This window comes from Balaenoptera physalus (genome assembly GCF_965194825.1).
Source record: "Balaenoptera physalus genome assembly, chromosome: 11".
Taxonomy (NCBI): domain Eukaryota; kingdom Metazoa; phylum Chordata; class Mammalia; order Artiodactyla; family Balaenopteridae; genus Balaenoptera; species Balaenoptera physalus.
Window position 1 is genome coordinate 101,121,287 of NC_138896.1, and position 20,203 is coordinate 101,141,489.

The window sequence follows — 20,203 nt, forward strand, 5'->3', positions numbered from 1 at the left end:
AGAATTTAAACATTTACCCAGGTATTCAAGGAAAAAAATGTACTTGTCTTGTAATTTCCATAGGGGTACTTACTTTCACATCTTCCCTTCACTTTGCAATTGAAAACATGGCAGGGGAAATATTATCTTACTGGTCTTTGAGTTCCCCTGAGCTATCTGCAAGTCCTTAAACAGCCTTTGTGGCTTAACCAAAGTTCTCTTCCATATTCATTCCGCTAACAGATATTGGTCTAAGCAAGTACTTATACTAAAAAATGCATGACCACGTTGTCTCTACACATCTATAATTTTATGTTAACACTATCATTATGTAAGCTATACTTTAATTGTAATTATAACAGATTTTATATCAACACACATCCATTTCTAGTGTTCATCTGGTGTTCAAGGGGAGAGCAGCATGTAGTAAATTTTATCAAAATATAACATCTAAAGAATAGAACAGAGGGTAATTGTGTAATTCTGTATTCACTCTAATTAAGTTCAGTGGAGTTGGCATAATAGAATTAAGATGAAAAAAAAAAAAGACATTGAGGAACCATGCCTCCCTCTCCTAACACACCCTTTTCATATCCGAGAGCAGAGACTTAGCACCTTTCTGTACAGAAGTGGAGACAGGAAGAGGCCAGAGGATGAATGACAGGCACGAATAAGGTGGAACTATGAAGAGCAACATGGAAATGAAATATTGCTTTTGTATTTGGTAGGTGGAGAAAATGTACCAGCATGTATGCCTACTGGGACCACGTTTTCCAGAACAGTTAAGCCCAATGTCAACTATGCTGTCCCACCTTCCTCATAAGTAGGAACATACTGTTACTTGAATCTTTGCTTCCTGTTTCTTGATACCTGGTTAAGAAGATTATCACAGGAACTGCATCTTGTGAGCAAACACACTGTTTTGAAATGATTGAAACTCACTGAAGAGTGGCAACTCCAAGCTTGCTCTCTCTTGATCTTGGACTATTTAAGTCTGGAGTGCAGGAGTGGGTTATGGGGAAAGATCACTGGAATTCTTATGTCTTCAGCATAATGGTTATAGCATAATGGTTAGGAGTGTAGGTGCTGGTTCAAATCCCTGCTTTCCACTTGCTAACCATATGAGCTTGGGCAATTTACCTGATTACCTGAACCTCAATACTCCTGTCTATAAAATGATGATAATAATATTTCATCCTCATAGAATTGTTTTCAATGTTAAAATGAAGTCACTTATACCAAGCACTTAATACAATGCCTAGAGCATAGTAAAGTCTATTATTATTACTATTACTACTACTACTACTACTACTATTATTATTATTATTATTATTATTATTATTATTATTATTATCACAATGCCAGGTGCTATTTTTCCTCTGCCTTATTCCATTATCTTCTGCCCCATCCCCCCATTTCTGTCTTGTTTCTGTACAAGGGTAGGACTGTCACAGAGCATTTTCTTTCCCTAGCGTCTGACTCTTAGTCATCAAGGTGCCTGGTCCACGACCCGGCATTCATTGCTGCTCGTTGAAGCAACCCGTTTTGAGAAGGGGAGTTGGATATTGATGCCAAGTGGGGTCAAGGCGAGAGAATTTTCTCTCTTCTGCACTCAGGGGGCTAAGTGAAATATTCAGGCCTCAGAAGGAGAATCAGGCAAAGGGCAACATGCTTAATTTCATACCTTAATGATTAAGAACAAGTCAGACAGGCTGGATTTGAACTCACTTCTGTCATGTACTGACAATGGGATCTTAGGTGCTTTTGTAACCCCTCTGAGGCTCAGTCAACATCTGCAAGAGACGAATAACATTATCAGGACCTAGGTATAGCCTCGTTGTAATAAGTGAGTAAATCCTTTTAAAACGTTCAGCACATTGTTTGGCATATAGTAAACACTTAATAAAATTTAGCTTCTTTGACTACTACCACTGCTAATATTATTAAGTAGCTGATCAAATCTGAGGCCCATTTTTTTCTTAGATTGCACATAATCATTTGGACAACCAGCTCACATTGATCAACCGTTGCTTATATATAAACCCTCATGAACCCAAAGGTGCTTTAACTCTCTCCCAGTCAGAGCCCGTTCTGGGGGCAGAATCAACACCAGCACTACCTCCGTCATCTTTGCCTTTATTGTCACTACACTCGCCGTACTGAGCACTTTCTGTGTGCCAGGCACCAGATTTAGCCCTGCGTATGCACTATATCATGTAGTTCTCACACTCAGGTAGGAGACATTATCATCATCCCCAATTTTCAGATAAAGACGCTGAGGTGTTGGAAAGGTAAGAAACTTGACCCACAGCAAGAAAGGTAAGAAACTTGACCCACAGCAAGAGATGGAGCCGGAGTATTCAAACCCCTTTCTCTCTGACCTCAAAAACCCTTAAATATTAGCATACTGCTACATCCTGGTAAGAAAATCTGCTTCCAGCCACTCTGGTGAGAGTAGAAATGATTCTCAATCCCCATATTCCTCTATTGCCCATGCCACCCTAGCCTCAGGACTAGGAGGGAAAGGAAGTGATCTCTTCAAAGACCAGCCAAAGGGAACCTACTCCCTTCTGCCTTTTCGTAATCAACTAACCAATATTTTATTTCCTTCTTAAGAATCCCCACATGTTCCTTTTGGTACTTAGCTTGGCCTTTTAGAATTCTGACATTCTGTACATGACTCATCCACTGTATTTAATGTTAATTTATTGAGGTCAAGTATAGGGTCTTACTCATCCTGAAGTCCAGTTATGTCGCATCTAACTCTGTGCTTTTCTTCTTGTAGGACATCTGCAGATATTTATTTGAATTTTGTTGAATTGTTCTCATCAATGGTACATTAAAAGTTATACAGAAAATGCTTTCTTATAAGGAAAACCATCTAAATAGATTTCTAGCTGTTTACTTTTTATAGCACTATTACAGATTATAGATCTCCAGGTAATATTTTTTAGATTAAGTTCTTCATATCATCTTATTTTTACATAAAATGATAAATCTGAATTTTCTCTATCAAACCTCCGAGACTTCACTGGCTTGTAACTTAGCTTGTTGATTATGTGTTGTTGACTTTTCCATTTACAATGATATTTGATCCTGGTAGGGATGGGGCTGGGTGGGAAGGTACATCTTAGGGCCATAAATTGGTTTTGTAGAGAACTAACATAAAGATCTAAAGTCTCATCATATTTCTGCAGAACTCATGAATCATTATAATTCCATTCATTCAGGGAGTATAAAACCATTTTCAAATTGTTATTCCTAATTTGTTCATCTCCTCTTCCTTAGTCTTAGTGAGAAGAGAGCAGGCTGAATGGAAGAAAGTCATTATGACCACTGGGGCCACTAGGGTAGGCGTCAGTCCCAGAGTTTTGTTTTCATCTCTCCGCTATTAGTATTGGCTAATGTCTTGAGTGCTTACTTGGTGCAAATTACTTAGCTGACCATGGCAAATGGATTGTGTCATTTCATCCCCTGATAGTCATACAATTAATGTATGTATTATTATGATATCCCATAATGCATGCATGGAACAGAGCCTCAGAAGTAGCTATTTGCTCACTAAAATATGGTAGACGTGGAATTTGGACTCAGGTCTGATTGACTCCTAAATCACTCCTAGTGATTTTTACCACTGAATTAAAGTTGTATACCTTTGGAGAGTAGATAGTTTCTAAAATTTCCTCAGGTCTAACTTTTTATAATTAAATTTCTGTCTGATTGCAAGCTTAACAGTTAAGATGGGTAGGAAGGAATGCCAGCCTGTTGAATGGAATTTCCCTCAAATAAGCCTGTTTTATGACACCAGTTCACTCATTCATTCACTCAGCATGTATTGAATGTTTGCTCTGTGCAAAGGCATTTTAGGCATCACAGTGGAGGGAGCGCCCCTTCCATAGACTCTCCTGCAGCAGTCAGAGAAGTCTTGGACTGGTTTGCCTGGTATGGAATGGGGCTTGGTGATAGAAGCCTGGTTTGTCCTCCACTGATAAAACTAAGACATACTCATATTAGTTTACAGGCATCTTTTTTTTTTTTTTTTTTTAACATCTTTATTGAAGTATAATTGCCTTACAATGGTGTGTTAGCTTCTGCTTTATAACAAAGTGAATCAGTTATACATATACAATATGTTCCCATTTCTCTTCCCTCTTGCATCTCCCTCCCTCCCACCCTCCCCATCCCATCCCTCTAGATGGTCACAAAGCACCGAGCTGATCTCCCTGTGCTATGCGGCTGCTTCCCACTAGTTATCTATTTTACATTTGGTAGTGTATATATGTCCATGACACTCTCTTACCCTGTCACATCTCACCCCACCCCCTCCCCATATCCTCAAGTCCATTCTCTAGTAGGTCTGTGTCTTTATTCCCGTCTTGCCACTAGGTTCTTCATGGCCTTTTTTTTTTTTTTTCTCTCTTTTTTTTTTTTTCCCCTTAGATTCCGTATATATGTGTTAGCATACTGTATTTGTTTTTCTCTTTCTGACTTACTTCACTCTGTATGACAGACTCTAACTCCATCCACCTCATTACAAATACCTCCATTTCATTTCTTTTTATGGCTGAGTAATATTCCATTGTATATATGTGCCACATCTTCTTTATCCATTCATCTGTCGATGGACATTTAGATTGCTTCCATGTCCTGGCTATTGTAAATAGAGCTGCAATGAACATTTTGGTACATGACTCTTTTTGACCTATGGTTTTCTCAGGGTATATGCCCAGTAGTGGGATTGCTGGGTCGTATGGTAGTTCTATTTGTAGTTTTTTAAGGAACCTCCATACTGTTCTCCATAGTGGCTGTATCAATTTACATTCCCACCAACAGTGCAAGAGTGTTCCCTTTCCTCCACACCCTCTCCAGCATTTATTGTTTCTAGATTTTTTGATGATGGCCATTCTGACCGGTGTGAGATGATATCTCATTGTAGTTTTGATTTGCATTTCTCTAATGATTAATGATGTTGAGCATTCTTTCATGTGTCTGTAGGCCATCTGTATATCTTCTTTGGAGAAATGTCTATTTAGGTCTTCGGCCCATTTTTGGATTGGGTTGTTCGTTTTTTTGTTATTGAGCTGCATGAGCTGCTTGTAAATCTTGGAGATTAATCCTTTGTCAGTTGCTTCATTTGCAAATATTTTCTCCCATTCTGATGGTTGTCTTTTGGTCTTGTTTATGGTTTCCTTTGCTGTGCAAAAGCTTTTAAGTTTCATTAGGTCCCATTTGTTTATTTGTGTTCTTATTTCCATTTCTCTGGGAGCTGGGTCAAAAAGAATCTTGCTGTGATGTATGTCATAGAGTGTTCTGCCTATGTTTTCCTCTAAGAGTTTGATAGTGTCTGCCCTTACACTTAGGTCTTTAATCCATTTTGAGTTTATTTTTGTGCATGGTGTCAGGGAGTGTTCTATTTTCATACTTTTACATGTACCTGTCCAATTTTCCCAGCACCACTTATTGAAGAGGCTGTCTTTTCTCCACTGTATATGCTTGCCTCCTTTATCAAAAATAAGGTGCCCATATGTGTGTGGGTTTATCTCTGGGCTTTCTATCCTGTTCCATTGATCTATATTTCTGTTTTTGTGCCAGTACCAAACTGTCTTGATTACTACAGGCATCTTGATGCCGTGAGATAGTAGCACACATGAATCTTACCATTTTTGCCTGGGATTAATGATATAAAGGCTTTGGATTTGGGTATGGAAAATGGGTGCAATTATGGGCGTGTTGCTTCTACATACATATGGACATCACGTGTCATCAGGCTGCAGCTACCTGCCATCCCTCACTACTCCTTCTCTTCACAAACCAAACAAGTACCTTCTTATCTCTCCTGTGGATAAGCTCTTGACAGTGGCACTAGGGCCTCCCCCAATAAGTACATCATTGGCTAAAACCAGTGGTTTCTCAGATATGCTCATTGAACAACCCTTAAGGTGGATTGACATTCCACTGCCTAGAGTAGAATATGGTGTTCTTTAGAAATCATGGAGGGGAAAAAATAGGCCACCAGACGTACTTTCCTTAATTTAAATTGTATATATATATATATATATATATATATATATATATATGAACAATTGTTATATATGTGTATATATACTTGTTCATATATATGAATGATTTAAAATTGAAGAGATATATATACACATATATATATATATATATACACACACACATATGTATATTTAAATTTTGGCTTCTGTTAGCAAGTAGTAAATTAAATTATTAGCTGATCCATACTGCAGGGAAATAACCAATCAGATTTTATTCAATAGCTTGCTTTTTTATAGATTTATGGTTGAGATTTTATATCTGCAGGTATGTTTGCTGAAGAAAATATTTCTACCACTTTACACAAAATTAAATTCATTTAATACCAATGCGACATGTCTCAAATGTCTTAATACAGTTTTAATCTTTAATAGCATCAGAAGTATGAAATTAGAAACATACCCCAAAATCATTTGAAGATATAATTACTTTCATTTCCCTTATACTTTTGAGACTTTTGAAAAATAAGTATTTAGTTGTACTTACCTGTTTCTATCTCTCTAAGGATAGCAAACACTGAAATACAATATTTTTAAAAAGTCATTATTAAAAATATATTGTTCAAGATGATCAAAACTAAGGAAGTGGCAAAGAAATTCAAAAATTTAAACTTTCAAAGGGTGCTTTTTTGTGAGTACTTGTTCTTCTGAAGGAATTAATCTTTTTTTAATTTAATTAATTAATTTTTTATTGAAGTATACTTGGTTTACAGCATTGTGTTAATTACTGCTGTACAGCAAAGTGACTCTGTTATACATATGTATATACATTCTTTTTCATATTCTTTTCCATTATGGTTTATCACAGGATATTGAATATAGTTCCCTGTGCAATATAGTAGGACCTTGTTGTTTAGCCAATCTATATATACCAGTTTGCATCTGCTAATCCCAAACTCCCAGTTCATCCCTCTCCCACCTGCTTCCCCCTTGGCAACCACCAGTCTATTCTCTATGTCTCTGATTCTGTTCTGTTTCATAGATAGGTTCATTTGTGTCATATTTTAGATTCCATATATAAGTGATATCATGGTATTTGTCTTTCTCTTTCTGACTTTGCTTAGTATGATAATCTCTAGTTGCATCCATGTTGCTGCTGCAAATGGCATTATTTCATTCTTTATTTTTATGGCTGAGTAGTATTTCATTGTATATATGTACCACATCTTCTTTATCCATTCATCTGTTGATTGGCATTTAGGTTGTTTCCATGTCTTGGCTATTGTGAATATTGCTGTTGTGAATATCAGGGTGAATGTATCTTTTTGAATTATAGTTTTGTCTGGATATATGCCCAGGAGTGGGATTGCTGGATCATATGGTAGGTCTATTTTTAGTTTTCTGAGGAACCTCCATACTGTTTTCCACATTGGCTGCACCAACTTACATTCCCACCAACTGTGTTGTAGGAGGGTTCCCTTTTCTCCACACCCTCTCCAGCATATGTTATTTGTTGACTTTTTAATGATGGCCATTCTGACCGGTGTGAGGTGGTACCTCATGGTAGTTTTGATTTGCATTTCTTTAATAATTGGCAGTGTTGAGCATCTTTTCATGTGCCTATTGGCCATCTATATTTCTTCTTTGGAGAAATGTCTCTTTAAGTCTTCTGCCCTTTTTTTTTTTTTGATTGGGTTGTTTGCTTTTTTTGTCATCAAGTTGTATGAGCTGTTTGTATATTTTGGAAATTAAGCCCTTGCTGGCTTGCTGGTCGCATCATTTGCAAATATTTTCTCCCATTCTGTAGGTTGTCTTTTCATTTTGTTTATGGTTTCCTTTGCTGTGCAAAAGCTTGTAAGTTTGATTCGGTCCCCTTTGTTTATTTTCATTTTTATTTCTATTGTCTTGGGAGACTGACCTAAGAAAACATTGGTATGATTTGTGTCAGAGAATATTTTGCCTATGTTCTCTTGTATAAGTTTTATGGTGTCATGTCTTATGTTTAAGTCTTTAAGACATTTTGAGTGTATTTTCGTGTATGGTGAAAGGGTGTGTTCTAACTTCATTGATTTATATAAGGCTGTCCAACTTTACCAACAACACTTGCGGAAGAGACTGTCTTTTTCCCATTGTATATTCTTGCCTCCTTTGTCAAAGATTAATTGTCAAAGATTAACTGAGGTGTGTGGATTTATTTCTGGGCTCTGTATTCTATTCCATTGATCCATATGTCTGTTTTTGTGCCAATACCACGCTGTTTTGATTACTGTGACTTTGGAGTACTGTCTGAGTCTGGGATGGCTATGCCTCCTACTTTGTTCTTTTTCTTCAGGATTGCTTTGGCAGTTCTGGGTCTTTTATGGTTCCATATGAATTTTAGGATTATTTGTTCTCATTGTGTGAAAAATGTCATGGGTAATTTGATAGGGATCGCATTAAATCTGTAGATTGCTTTGGGTAGTATGACCATTTTAACAATATTAATTCCTCCAACCCAAGAACATGAGATGTCTTTCCATTTCATTGAATCATCTTCACTTTCCTTTATTAATGTTTTACAGTTCTCAGCGTATAAGTCTTTTGCCTTCTTGGTGAGGTTTATTCCTAAGTATTTTATTTTTGGGGTTGTGATTTTAAAAGTCATTTTTTTTTACATTCCCTTTCTGATATTTCATTGTTGGTATAAAGAAATGCAACCAATTTCTGTATGTTAATCTTGTATTCTGCTACCTTGTTGAATTCATTTATCAGTTGTAGTAGTTTTCACGTAGAGTCTTTAGGGTGTTCTATATATAGTATCATATCATCTGCATATAATGACAATTTTACCTCTTCCTGAAGGAATTAATCTTGAAGTTCTACTAAGACTTTTGGGATACCTGTTTTAATGAGCCACTACTTCCTGCCTAAGATTGCACTATGCACTGGAGATTCTAGAATTAGCATAATAAAACTAATAATGCAAACAACAACAACAAATCTTCACAAACCTTCCTTGCAAGGAAGTAAAGTCCACTGGAAAAACAGACGAGTGAAACCCTCAAAATGGCAGTGATTCTCAAACATTTATGTGCTGAAGAATCATGACAAGCATGATTAACAAGCATGATAACCAGGGCAATTACTAGACCCCTTCTCCAGCTGGTCAGGTGTAAGGTCCTGTAACTCTACTTTTGGTGAGTGCCTCCAGGAGAGTCTGAGACAGATGTTCTCAGTTGTCGTCAACCTTTAGTGTGCATCAGACTTGCCTGAGAATATTGTTAAAACACAGATTGCTGGGCTCCAGTGCCGGAGTTCTAACCAGTTCCCAGGTGTGGCTGATATTGCTGGCCCAGGGACCACATTTTGAGAACTACCTTTCAAAACTCTGCAGTATGCGATTGTGTGTGTTGTGAATGAGATGGGCCCAGAGAACCAAAGGAGGGCAAAGGGACTCTGCCCTAAATTAGCCAAAGGTAACAATAGCAGCTAGAATTGATTGACCCAAGAAAAAATTATAAGAACTTACCTGCATTTGCTCATTTAATCCTTTCAGTAAGGTACATAGGTGCTGCTTAGTGTTCCTGTTTTACAGGGGTGTCCAGAGAAGGTAACTACTTTGCCCAAGACCTAAACTGGTAAGTAACAGATTAAGAATTCAAGTCTAGGAAGTCTGACTCCAGAGCCCACACCTGTACCCTTTCTGCATGTAGAGAGGAGTAAAGGGTTGTCAGTGAAGCCTTCCTGGGGGCCCTGGCCTCTGAGTGTAGATAGAAGGATGAGTGGACATAAAGATCATTATTTGTGTGTGGTGGGGGTAGGGGAGGAAGTATCAGGGCTTCCAGAAGAACCCGCCCTCCCCACACATCTGCTATAAGTGAGTCTGATGATCAGGAGTCCGGAACACGAGTATGACTATGGGATACTGAGAAGGGTTCTAGAACCCTGAGGTTAGAGTTCCGTATCAGTTAGTAGGTAACAGAAAGTGAATGAGTGGTTTACCTTACTTTCCATGGGTAGCAGGAAGTTTGGAGATAGTCCCTGTAGCGTTGGTCTAGCTGCTGAAGGGCGTCACCAGGGGACCGGGTTGCTTAGCTCTTCCAGCTTCCACTTCCCTAGCACGTCCCTATGGTCCACAGAGCTTCAAAGTGACCCCAGGATCTCCAATAGTGTTCCAACAATTTGGGCAGGAAGAAAGAAAAGGAAAAAAAAAAAAAAATTAAGTAAGAAAAAAAGGCAGTGTCTAAATCAGGGAGCAAATTTTTTACCACAGATGGTCAGCAGACTTGCACTTAGATCTCAACAGCTTGGATTTTAAACTGGCCGCCTTAGCCTTAAGGATAATGGGGTCTCCTAAACCAGGGCTCTGATAGTAAGGAACAAGGAGAGAGTGGTACTGATTAGCAGTGCCTGCTGTCCCAAACAAATATTATCCCCAAACTATTTTTTTTATCCTATATTTTACTTTAAAGAATGGAGGGGAAACATTATGTATCTATAAATAGCCTTTTAGAAAGGGTAAAATTATATAGTTATACAACCCCCTGGAGAGCTCCTTTCTTCTAAAATCTCTTTAAAAACTGTTCAAGGTTAAGGACATTTTTATCTTAATTTAGTAACTTGCAGTCGATCATCTTGGAATGACATCCTCTCTCTGCAGATGTTCTGTCAGGCTTTAGAAAATTCTAGAAGTGGCCAGAGAAGTGTTACGGTACACGTATTTGCGATATGCACGTCTTTGAAATGAAATCCATTTAGGGACCAAAAGGCATTTCATGTCTTTGCTCTACATTTTCACATATTTTCCTTTCCAAAATTCCTTTGAGCAAATCTGTTAGATGTAACCCATCCGTTTCTCCCCTCTGAATTCTTTATCACTGAACATTCTTCAGCATGCTCCTACTCCCCTCTGTCAAAGGCGTTTCTCTGGGTCTTCACCCTTCTCATCTCATATGTGAACGCGTATCTTAAACTGAAGCAACAGTCTGCTATGACTTCTCCATAACTTCAAGAACCCATCTTTGTGGGAAAAAAAGTAAACTTACTAACTTACAAGGTAAAATGTGCACAATGTTTCTGAGAATTAAAAACTAAGATAAAAATGTAAGCAATGGAAGAAACTTACAGTTGATCCTTTTCAAATACTTTATTTTACGGAGAAGGCAACTGAGGTTTAAAGAAAAAATGCATTAGTTAAACACTAAATAATAAACCTTAAACCTCAGTGGAGCAACACATGGACAGTTCATTTCTCACTCACTCAGGAGTACAGTATGGACTTTGGTGGTTTGAGGGTCAGTTTTCTTCTCAGTTACTCAGGGACCCACCACCTTCATCAAGTGGCTCTACGTTTGTCCTAAAAAGGAAAGGAGAGAGGAAGCTGCAAGCTACAATTATCAACTCGTTATCCTTCAGACATAGACTCTTCAGGTCACCTCTGGTCACATTCTTTGGGATGGAACCATACCCAGATGCAAGCGGAGATGGAGAATGTTGTTCCTATCTTGGTCCTAGTGATGCCTCTACAGGCTGGAGCAGCTAATTAAAGGGCAGTCAACAGCTGGTTGTTTCTGCCACAAGGAGTGATTAGCCTAAGACAGTGGATTAATTATGTGTGTGTGTTATATATACATATAATACACACAAACATATATATGTGTGTGTATATATATATATTTTTAGCATGAGTTGACTCATGGGGCTTCTGCCTTATAAAAAGAGTACCAATTGCCTCTTGTTGCTCTTTCCTAATTGAAGATGACTACTATCTATTTCCCTTCATCTTGCTACCTCACGCCCGCCTTTCAGTATTATATGAAAATTCTGAAAGAAATCATTTCAAAGTTTCCAGTGCTTTTAAAGGTAATAGAATACTCAAACCCTAACAATTTTCCTATGTGAAACTTTTGCCAGACGAAAATAGTTAACTTATGAAAAGTAAATTTAGATTGCTACAAAAGAGAAAATAAGCTGATTTTTTTTTTTTTTTTACACAAATACCCTGAGCCAGGGTGGAAAATAAATGGAAAACTGGAGGAATTTAGATCCTTTTGTTGTAAATTTAAATATTTTTAATTGTAAAAATAATACAGACTCATTGCAGAAACTCCAAAATTGGAAGGATTTAAAGAAAAAAGGAAAAATAACTCAAAATCCGATTTCTGATAAATCATCTCTGTAACATTTTTGAGGGTATCTTTTGAAACTTTTTTGTGACAGGGGTGCATATAAATACAATGCAAGTATAAAATACCTTTAATTATTATATCAAACTACAAAACAGTTCTATAACATTTTTATTTAGTAATATAAGCATGATTACTTATCACCTAATAAAAATCTGCATCATAATTTTTAATGGTTGAACAGCATTCTATTATTTATTTAACCAGTCCCTACTGTTCAATATTTGGATTATTCCTGTTTTGCTTTGCTAAACAATGAGACAAGCATCCTTGTTCATATGTCTTTGAGCAATTGTTTATTTTCTTAGAATGGACTTCTAGAACTTGAATGGCTGCTTGTCAGTTCTGGTACATACTGACATATTGTCTTCCAGAAAGATTACCCTGCTTTTTGTTTCTACCAACAATTTAACATCCAGTGTGGTTTCTTACACTCATCGGTACCAGTATTATCAATATCAATACCAGTCTTATCAAGTTTTTTAAAACTTTGTCATTCTAGTCGGTAAAATATGACACCTGAATTATTTTATTTGTATTTCTTTGATTAATAATAGCAAGGTTGAGCATATTGTCATATCTTTATTGGCTTTTAATAGTTTTTAGTTTGTGACTTTATGAGATCCATTTTTCATCATTGATTTATAACAACCTTTTATATATCAATGTGTTTATTTTGTTGTTTGTTATAAATGCAATTTTTTTCTCTTCATTTATTAATTTTTATTTTGTGTGTGTTGAACTTCTTTAATATTGCCAAGTCTATTCAAAAACGCTTTAATGAACACAACAAATGTGGAAAATCAGTCATTCTCCTGCATTTTGTAATCAATTTATTTCCTTTTGGGCAGTATGGAAATGTAAATCCTTATTTCATCTTATGGTTGGAAAGAATCTATTCCCTCGGAAAGGGATTATAGTCTCCATGATGCAGTAATGGGAGATTTTATAGGGTAGGCAGGGTCTACAGAAGAAAAAACCCTAAATCACACTCCATTGGTGGTTGCCTTATTTATAAAAATGGCATTTGAGGTTGTGTGACTGCCATCAGGTAAGCAAAATTAATTTTTAGCATGAAATACTACTATCAGCAAGAACAGCCTAGGATAGGCTAGCAGTAAGAAGTGAGGGGTTTGGGGAGTGGGGCATAGCCTCTGTTTCCTCCAAAACAGCTAGAAATTTAAACTCTGGGGCTCCTGCTTGATCCAATCAGCCCAGCTAGTATGTGTTGCCAGGTAGGGTGAATAGACTCAGAAGTCCAAGAGCTCATCCTTGGTCCCCTCTGGAAATGAGCAGAGAATACTGTGTCAGGCAGAGGTGATCAGTCCATGGTCTGGAGACTTGGATCTCCCCGCCTAGTCCTTAAAGTCAGGGTGAGACAAAATGCCAATACAAATTATATTGATGACAGTATCAATGAGGTGACATTGAGTCCTTTGACCCAACGTGTGTCTGCAGTGTGCCATCCATTAGTAAATGGGCAAAGCCATTTGACAGATCTATCTGATACGATGAATGAATCTGACCCTCATATTTTGAAAAACTCAAAACTGTATCCATTTGTCAAGAACAGTGGCTACTTGTTCTGCTTTATTCCCCCTGGTAGAACTAGATAACATTGCAGGCAGTAAGACGTTGCTGCATTTCACCCTGGAGTAGCCCCAAAACTGAAGAAGCTGTCTTATCAGTAGTTAGCTCCTTCTCACCAAGAATATTAAAGTAGATTTGTATGACTAGCAAATTAAACAGACTATAGTGCCTACCACTACTGTATTCACTAAGGCACCCAAGTTATTCTAAAGAAGTCCTAATAATACATTAGGACTGTTTTGAATATTTTTATTTGATTAGCCATAATCTTCTAGTTATAACACCCATCACCATTTTGACCACTGAAACTTGGCCTTATTTTCTTACAGCCTAGCCCTGTGGTCTTGGGCTAATCACTAACCTGCTTGGATACAATTTTCTTCTCTATGAAATAGAAACAATATTATATGCGTCGAAGGACTGCAGGAAGATGAGCTGCAATGTTTATCAAGTGCCTAGTAAGTAGCCTGGCCCATAATAACTACTTGGCTAATTGTAGATGTTGTTAGTTTCATTTTTAGTTTTATTTCCAAACACTTCTCTTTACTTTTGGAACTCTAAAATTTGTTTTGAGAGTGGAGGACTTGTTGTTTGGATTCCTCCAATACTCTCTGTATATTCTGTACTTCTATCCCTAGATCATTTATATTAATGGAATAGATGATCTTTGGTATGGTGATTCCAAGGTGACAAGGAGCTAAGTGGAGGCTCAGTACACACCTGGAAGTATGGATTTTCATGCCCAGTGCAAATGTGGGAAAGGCATTATTCCCACATTATAAAGGGGGTAAACTTGAGGAGACTCTGGGTTGAGAGATGAGAGATTCACAGGTACTATGTTTATCCTACAGGGTACCACGGGGGCTTTTATGTTCTGTAGCAAGAATTTGCACCTTATACCCTTGTAGTTAGAAGTAAAGCATACCACATAACTAATACCTAGTAAGCATTAGAGTTAGAATAAATACCATTTATTTAACGTTTCCTTTGTGTTAAGCATTTTACAGCTACAACATATGGATGGATACTATATTGTAATGGTTAAGAGTGTAGTTTTTTGAGCTAGATAATCCTGGCTTGGAATCTCATCTTTATTACCTCTTTTTTTTCTGTTTTATTGAGGTATAATTGACAAAATTGTAAGGTAGTCAAAGACTATATCATGATGAGTTGATATACATATGCGTTGCAAAAGGATCCTTCCCATCACGTTAATTAATACATCTAACAGCTCATGACACCTTTTTCTTTTTTTTCTTTTTTGGTGAGAACACTTAAGTTCTATTCTCTCAGAAAGTTTTAGTTACACAATACAGTATTATTGACTGTAGTAACTATGTTATACAGGAGATCCTCAGACCTTATTCATCCTGCAGCTGAAAGTTTGTACCCTTTTACCAATCTCCCCCTCTTTTCCCCACCCGCCCCCCAGCCCCTGGCAACCAGTTTTCTACTCTCTGTTCTATGAGTGTGGCTTTTTTTCTTTTTAGATTCCATATATAAATGATATCATTCGTATTTATCTTGTCTGGCTTATTTCATTAGCATAATGCACTCCTGTTTCATCTATATTGTCACAAATGACAGGATCTCCTTCATTTTTTTAAGGCCGAATAATATTCCATTACCTCTTAAATGAGTGACTTTTGGTACATTGTTTACACTTTCTAAGCCTCAGGGTTTCTTTTCTTCTGTAAAAAAAAAAAATATACTAATAGGTTATTTTCTGATATGTGGAATGTTTGTTGAATCAACAAATAATTAGTTGAGATCATAAATGTGACACTTAGCACTGTATTAACATTTATTAATAATCTCCCTGTTAATTTTTACAATAAATTGTGTAATAAGTAACAATAATAATAGTACTAGTAGTAGTTTTAGAAAATGCATAGGATGTGCCAGGCATCATATACTGTACTGCCTCCTTCATTTGTACCACAAGTTACATGTGGATATCATCTTCTACGTTTTTTCCTTTAGAGAAAATTGAAGCTCAGCAAGATTGAGTAGCTTGCTCAAGATGTGAACTCAGGTCTGAATCACTCCAAATATAGGTTCTTAATTACTCCATGTCTTTAATTCCACATCTGCATTTGTTGTTGTTGTTTTTAACTTTCCAAGCATCTGATCTGAAATTCCTTTCTCTTTGGGGAATTTTCCACTTTGCGGCTCTTGGTGAGAAACAGAGCCTTCCTCCCGTTATACAAGCTGAACATGTCAGATACACTGTTTACTCTCATGCTCAGTCTCCCTTACAGATGGAAAACAGTCGGGCGACCTCGGGTTGGCCAACTGCACCCCTCTCTTGGATTTTAAATTACAAATAAATGATGTAAAGAAGCGAGGCCAGCAGTGCTTGGTCAACCTCCTATTTCCTGTTCCTGCTTGGTAGCAAGGCCAGCTAGGACTTATAACATCACTTTGGCCTGATCCTATAATTGTAATAGCATAGCCTTGGTTTCCGGTTGTTTAGTCTGCTTCTAGTTACTGAGACCTAACCATAAACTTCCAAAAGTTTCCTTTTCTGCTCAAATTAGCCATATCTGGTTCCTGATGATTACAAATAAGACCTTTCCTGATATACAATGGTGACCTACTTATCCAGGCAGATGTAACATCATCCTGGCAGGGACAGAGGGCAGGCAAGTTCCTTGAACAGCTGAACAAGAAGAAAAAGACCTAAGAAGGAAGAATTGAAGCCAGTTCTGCTTGTGTTATAATTTTACACGCAGCTGCCTCTGTTTCACAGACCACATGCTAAGGACCATGTCCCTTCCCCTATAACAGACGAGCAAAGTAGACCCAGGCCTTCCAACCCAGAGACCAACTGAGCTGTACCGTGGACAATCTAGGATGCGAAAGACTTCACTCAATGTCTTTGTCACTTGACACATTGTTCCTCTCTTTGGGAAGTAGCTTCTTTGTGTGACAGGAATATGCTAAACCAAGACGTAAGTAGACAGAGGTGAAAGATGCCAAAATTAGCTACAGAGAAAAAGGCGTAAGGACTTATATTTTCTGTTATTTGAAGGTGTTAAGACCCCACATAGAATATGAGTCCTTTAAAGGAAAGTTGTGAATGGCCCAGGGAATGTTGAATTTCCATGTGGCAATATGTTCGTGATCGGTTATGATGATGATGATGATGGTAGCATCAATAGCATTTATCAGTGTTTCCTGGGTGAAAGGCACTTTATCCTAGTGACCTTTTATCCCCATGATGACCCTGTGAAGTAGGAAATACTGTTTCAGCATCTTCAGGGTTTTGTTTTGTTTTTTTTTTTTTAATTAGGAATTTACCCTAGATCACAATTGGGTGGTAGAACAACCAGAACTGGACACTAGCCTTTCCTGAATTCCCAGAGTGTGATCTTAGCAGTTGTATTGCCTGATGCAGAGCCATTTAAATGTTGCCAAAGCAATGAAACATATACCTATTTCTAACAGATTCTAACTCAGAAGTTCTGGGGTTAAGTGCAGAGCAGTTTAGTGTGATTGTCTTTACAGACAGTAGATAACTTAAGAGAAGTTGTTTAAAAGTGTATTTGCATATTGCACTACACTGTCATATCTGTGATTGGTTAGCTATTGAATAACTAACACAAATCCCAATCCCATCTCTAATCTCACTCATCTCTTGTATAATATTTGACCTAATTGAGGCAGTTTTTTTTTTGTTCTTTCCCACAAACACGAATCGAACATCCAAAACATGCTTACCATTTGTGAGTATATTCTCTTAGTTATTTAAGAGTTGAGTAAGAGTGAGAGAGAAAAAGACACATAAATATGAAATACGGTCATCATTTTTTTTGTATCCTTTATGTTGTTAATCCCTCTTAGCATTTACTACCATTCACTCGTTTGTATTATTTGGGGTATAGCAGTTTATTCACACAGCATTTTTACACATGGCTTATCATTTGTATTCTATTTTAATAACACTAATAATTATAGACTATTGACAAACTCATCAGACCCTACATATTCATTTCAAAATCATGAAAATAAGGTGGAAAATGAGGTGTAAAGTGGAAAATCTATGTGTATCTTTTCATTGGTGGGATGAGGAGCTACCTGAATATCACTCCTTTAGCTTTTCCTTCAAATGGTGCACTTTTTCCTCCATGCATAGGAGTGACTTCCATTAAGTAAACAGTAGTCTTCAGGGCAAACCTAAGAAGTAGAAACAGGAGAACTTTTCAGTTATGGTAAAATCAAACATACTTTTCTTCAGTAATGAAAAAAAAAATTCTTCATGAGAAGTTCAACCACCATGAGTTCCATGGTGAAAAACTTTCCACTTATAGATGCAACTTCCCACAGAATTCTGAGAAATGTCGTTGGTAGAGAGGGGTGTTGCATACACCTGTTTCATTTCCCTCTGACTTTTCCTCCTCCTTTCTCTATTGACATTAAAATCTATAGTGAAAGCACATAGTAAGCAGTCTAGGACAATTGATATGACATTTAATCTAAATCTCCAAAGTATATTTTAGATGGGGATGCTATGAGAGTCACAGGAGGGAAAAAAATCTAGAATTATTCTTATGTGATCAAATGTACTAAAATAGCAAAAGCAAATCTTATTTCTAGCTAATAAAATAGCATTCCTTATATGATGTCATATTATGGCAGAAAAGAAATATATGCGTCTATTTTCTTCTATATTAAAACTGCTAAGGAGTGGGGGGACCAATGAACTAAATCAATTGTTTTGGGTTCAAGTTGTAGTTTTTAGTAGCCATCCTTCTTAGGAAGTTTTCGGAAGCAAATGTACTTCGTTTACTATCACCACTAAATATGCAATTGTGTAGATTTGTGAAAAAAGTATTATCAAATATATATACTTTAAAATGATTTGTGTAAATGTATCTATTCATATTATTATTATCCCTAAATAAATCAAAATATACTATATACTATGTTTTTCTTCTATAGCTTAAAAGGGGAATGTATGTTGAAACTTATTCAAATATTTATTAGGTGTCTACTAAGTGCCAGGCACTCTACTAGGCAGTAGAGATTTTGTATTAGAGGTGGAAAATGTCCTTGACCTCCAGAACTGATACTCTTGTAAGAGAAATACTGGGTCAAACTAAGTCAACAGTTTCTTTGCTACACAGCTTTTTACGAGTCTTGTGAATTATGAGTCTCTGATAAGGAGATGTAGTGGACAACAGATCCCAAATTTATTTGAAATCTTTTCCTTCATGGACTGTCTTATAGGATTTGTGATCCACTGAACACACTTTGAGAGACACTAGTATTCTGCAGTGGTTAGTTAATTGTTTTCTATTAAGCAACTGTATACTGAATCCATGACATTATTCTGGATTTTTTGGAGGATACAATGGTGTACATGGCCACTGTGATGATAAGGGGGTCCAGTTTAGTTAGGAAGAGAAACCACAGGAGTTATAACTTAATGTAACGAAGAAATACACACACATATACATATATTTATATGTAAATTACTATTTATATAGTATACAATGTCTTCTGAAGAAGATAGAGTTTTCAACTTGGGATCTCACAGGAGGTTTCACAGAGAAGGTAGACCCTGAGCTGGGCAGAATTTCAGTAAGTTAATTTGGTTCTGACTGTACGATAAAATCAGGTATTTGCACTGGTCAATCTGACCTTGATGGAACAGCATTCCATTTGCAGGGAATAGTGTGATCAAACATGCAGTGGTGGAGATTGCCAGATTGTAATATTCCAGTACCTGGAAAGTGTTGAAACATCTGCTTTCTCCACAGTCTAGAAAAGTGAATCTCAAGTGGAATGCAAGTATAAGGGAGGCCAGTGCTCTTTGCTTTGTACACTGCTTTGATTCTACAACATGCAACAATGTAGTAATCTGTTTCAGATTGTCATTATTCAAGAGGGTTCTTAGTAACAGGAGTGGAAAGGAAGACCTCTCTTCCTGTGTTTCTGCCCTATGCTCTTGAGCCAGAAAAGATACCAACATCACTGACCTGACCTTGTCTCAGGTATCTATCAGGTATCTACTAGAATCATTCTAGTGAAAGGTAACTAGAAGTCCAAAGGACTTAAAAGATACACTATAACTTTTGTATACTTTATACACCTGGTAAAACAAAAATGTCACCTGAGTGGTCCCCTTCCCTAGAAATACCAGTATGTTTTTCCAGTGCATGGCAGAACTTTGCAGGTAAAACTGGGATAAAGGTGAAGAACAGTCTTAAACTTCTAGTCCTTGAACAGCACCTAACACACAACAGGTTTTCAATAATCTTAGCAACAATATTCACAAATAATGACCATCAGCATAACTGCTCTTTTGTGCCAAAATACATTACCATATTACTTTTTTTCCTTCAGCTTTACAACTTGGGTTCTATTATTGTTTCCATTTTACAGATTAGGAAAGTGAGGCTCAGAGATGCTAAGTCACTTGGGCAAGGTCACAGAGCTTGTAGGAGATAAACCTGTACCCTTACTGTT

General features: G+C 37.1%; 1 protein-coding gene across 19 annotated transcripts in view; it reads left to right on the forward strand.

The window, feature by feature from the left end:
• GRM7 (glutamate metabotropic receptor 7) overlaps positions 1 to 20,203 on the forward strand; it is a 1,143,247-nt gene that overhangs the window by 306,170 nt on the left and 816,874 nt on the right. Inside the window, exon 4 of one of the 19 annotated variants that reach the window (XR_014250531.1) lies at positions 14,059 to 14,187. The exons of the other annotated variants lie outside the window; for them this stretch is intronic. The gene's annotated coding sequence lies outside the window, so the exon portion shown is untranslated. The remainder of the gene's footprint in view (positions 1 to 14,058; positions 14,188 to 20,203) is intronic. 19 annotated transcript variants of the gene reach the window in all.